Genomic DNA, 3,510 nt, shown 5'->3' on the forward strand with positions numbered 1-3,510 from the left:
AAATGAATAAATGTATTGTGGCATATTACTATGAAGGAAAACTATAAAGGAATTAAAACAAATGAACTACAGCTGTATACAATAACATAGTTGAATTCCATGCATGTTGTATGGCGTATAGTAAGCCAGATACAAAATGTACATACTATATCATTTCACTTATATGAATTTTAAAGCAAGGTGACAAAACTAAACAACAGTGTATAGATATACGTGCTTTGGAATCAGAATCTTAGTATGTGTTCTTATAGCTAAAATACTAATGTTTGGTTGTCTACCATTCTTCTAGTTATCCTAGGCAAAAATCTGTATTAGCTTAAGCCAATGATAGTGTTCTTTATTTCTCTGCCAGTGATTAGTTTGAGGGTGTGTATGCAATTCATTTCTGGGGAGCTTCTGAGAAAATATTCCTTTTCAATATAAGAAGAAATGTACTCTGTTTATACTGGTGTAATTTGGTGGATCTGCATATGATGTACAAAGCAGTGACAGGTATCTTGTGACCATAGGAAAAGCTAGTCAAGAATAAATCTGACTCTCTTCCAACATTTGATGGTATGGGTGATCTGTTGGATTAACCAGTTCAGAACTCTCTGACCTTTGGACTTCTTATGTGCAATAATATATATATTTTTTATTGTTTAAGTCAGTTGAATTTGAGTTGTTTGTAGCTTGAACCTGAAAACATACTCAGTGGTACAGCAAACATTTACAGTAAAATATTTAAAAAAGAAAAAAACCTCACAGAATGGGAGACAATGTTGGCAAACCTATGTCTGAAAAAGGTTTCCCATCCAGAATAATAAAGAACTGGCAACTCAATAATAAATGACAGCCTAATTAAAAAATGAATAAAGGATTTGAATAAACATTTCTACAAAGAAGATACAAAAATGGCCAATAAAACACGAAAAGATGATCAGCATCATTAAGTTGCAAGTTAAATGCAAATTAAAACTACAATGAGATATTGCTACAGCAATTAGGATAATGATAATAACAAAGACAGACAATAGCAAATGTTGGTGAAGAAGTAGAGAAATTGGAGCTTCATGCACAGCGTAGGATTATAAGATGAAACATACAACTGTAGAAAATTGTTTGACAATTACTCAGAAAGTTAAATGTACATTTTAAAAAAGATTTTATTTATTTATTTGACAGACAGAGATCACAAATAGGCAGAGAGGCAGGCAGAGAGAGGGGGGAAGCAAGCTCCCTGATGAGCGGAGAGCCCCATGCGGGGCTCGATCCCAGGACCCTGGGTTCAGGACCTGAGCTGAAGGCAGAGGCTTTAACCCACTGAGCTACCGAGGTGCCCCAAATGTACATTTTAAAAAGAGATGTATTTATTTATTTGAAAGAGTGAGCAAGGGGAGGGGCAAAGGGAGAGGGAGACAAGGAGATTTTCCACTGAGTGAGGAGCCTGATTTGGGGCTCGATCCCAGGACCCCGAGATCATGACCTGTGCCACATCAGTAGTCAGATGCTTAATCAATTGAGCCATGAAGGTGCCCCTGAACATAGTTATTGTATAACACAGCAATTCTAAGTTTTATACTCAAAAGAATTGAAAATATGTCCACAAAAAAACCTGGATATAAATGTTCATAGCACACCATCCATAATAGCTCCAAAGTAGAAACTATCTAAGTGTCCATTAACTGAGGAATGGATGAGTAAAAGGTAGTATATTCATTCAATAGAATACCATTCCTCAGTTGAAAGAAATTGAGCACTGATGGATGCTTCAACATGGATGAACTTTGAAAAATATGCCAAGTAAAAGAAAACAGACTCTAAGGGTCACATATTGTTTGATTATATGAAATACCCAGAATAGGTAAATTGGTAGAGACAGAAAGTAGATTAGAGACTGCCAGAGTCTGAAGGGAGGGGAGAATTGGGGATGACTACTAATGAACACAGAGTTTCTTTATGGAATTGATGAAATGTTCTGAAATTAGATAGTAGTGATGGTTGCACAACTTTATGAATATACAGAAAACCACTGAAATGGTATACTTTAAAAGAGTTAATTTTATCTCATCAAAAATACATAAAAAAATAAGAACAAAGAGAGGAATCTTAAATTGCCAGCTATTAAAATGTACTCTAAGGTAATGGGTGCATCAGAAAAGAGAGGTAAATCCATAGATAATAATATAAATTCCTGTAATAAATCCAATGATGAATATACTTTTATTAAATAGTATTGGTGGATTTAAAAATTAACTTGGGATGGTTAGATTAATCATTCAATAATATGCCTGTATAATTGGTCATTTGGATAGTGTTAAGATGGAATCTTAGTTCCCATCATACACAAAGTCATTTCCACTGATGTCCTTACTGAGATTGGTGATCAGAGTTCTGTGAACCACAGATTATGATGGGGAAGCCTCCTTTTCACCCTTGGCCTTTCTAATCACCACTTACTTCCCATTATTTCAATTGCTCAAGTTTCCTGTGTTCTGTGAACATCCTCTCACCATCTTTGCATCAAACAACAGTCCTCAAGTTAGAGTTCAAAATAAGTGTAATCACTGAAGGGGACCACCTTAAGAATTTGTCATGAGCATGAACTCTTCCTGTGAGAGCCAATTCACTCCTCTCACATTCTTCATTAATCTGCAACTGTCTAATTTATTTTAAAACTCTTGGAAGACCTTGTATTTTCTTTCATGTATATTTTCATATCTCTGGAATGAAAGATTTTGGTCTTACCTTGAGGAACTATGGACAGCAAAGCAAGGACTCCAAGGATGGAATACAAGACCTTCATGGTTGAATAACTGGAGAGAATCAGTAGATTGGATGAAGAGAATGTCTTTGCATATTTAGGACTCAAGAGATGAGTTGTTGTATGATTATTGAACCTCTGAGTAGCAAGAACATTTCTGTGTTCCAATGAGCCTTCATATCAGGATACAGCATGCAATGGACATGACTATCAGTCATTCACTTGATCTTAGCCAAAAGGCCGAGAAGTGATGACTATCAGTCATTCAAAGTACATTTGTCAAATGGTTGATTGGGTGTAGGCAAGGACAATAGGATGCACAACACTTACAGAGGAGGAAAACCATAGTGAAGGGAGAAGAGAGTCTGTGAAAAATCATTGTCTTATGGATCCTGGCAGAAGTGTAAAGGTAAAGGCATTTCCAGAGTTAAACTATTCAATTTATTTCCTCACTAACAGGAGGAGAATGGGACACATAGTTTCATTATTGGAGAAGGTCCTCCCTGGCTATTGAGACTTTGAAAATGACTTCTTGAGCTGACTCAAGATATGAGATTGGTGGAGGCACGTGGTGCTATTACTGTAGGTCTTGAAAGACATAAACCTCCGAAGTCTTAGTCTAAGCCAGTGGGGTTGCTGAAAGCTCTGGAGATGACTTTCCCTAAGTCTGGGTTCATGATTTTTCTCCTCTGAAATTGCTGGGACAGTAGTACCTGGGAATAAGTATCTCCCCTAACCCTAAAAACTCACGGTGAGATTTAAGGGTC

Source organism: Mustela lutreola, chromosome 1, assembly GCF_030435805.1.
Source record: "Mustela lutreola isolate mMusLut2 chromosome 1, mMusLut2.pri, whole genome shotgun sequence".
Classification (NCBI taxonomy): domain Eukaryota; kingdom Metazoa; phylum Chordata; class Mammalia; order Carnivora; family Mustelidae; genus Mustela; species Mustela lutreola.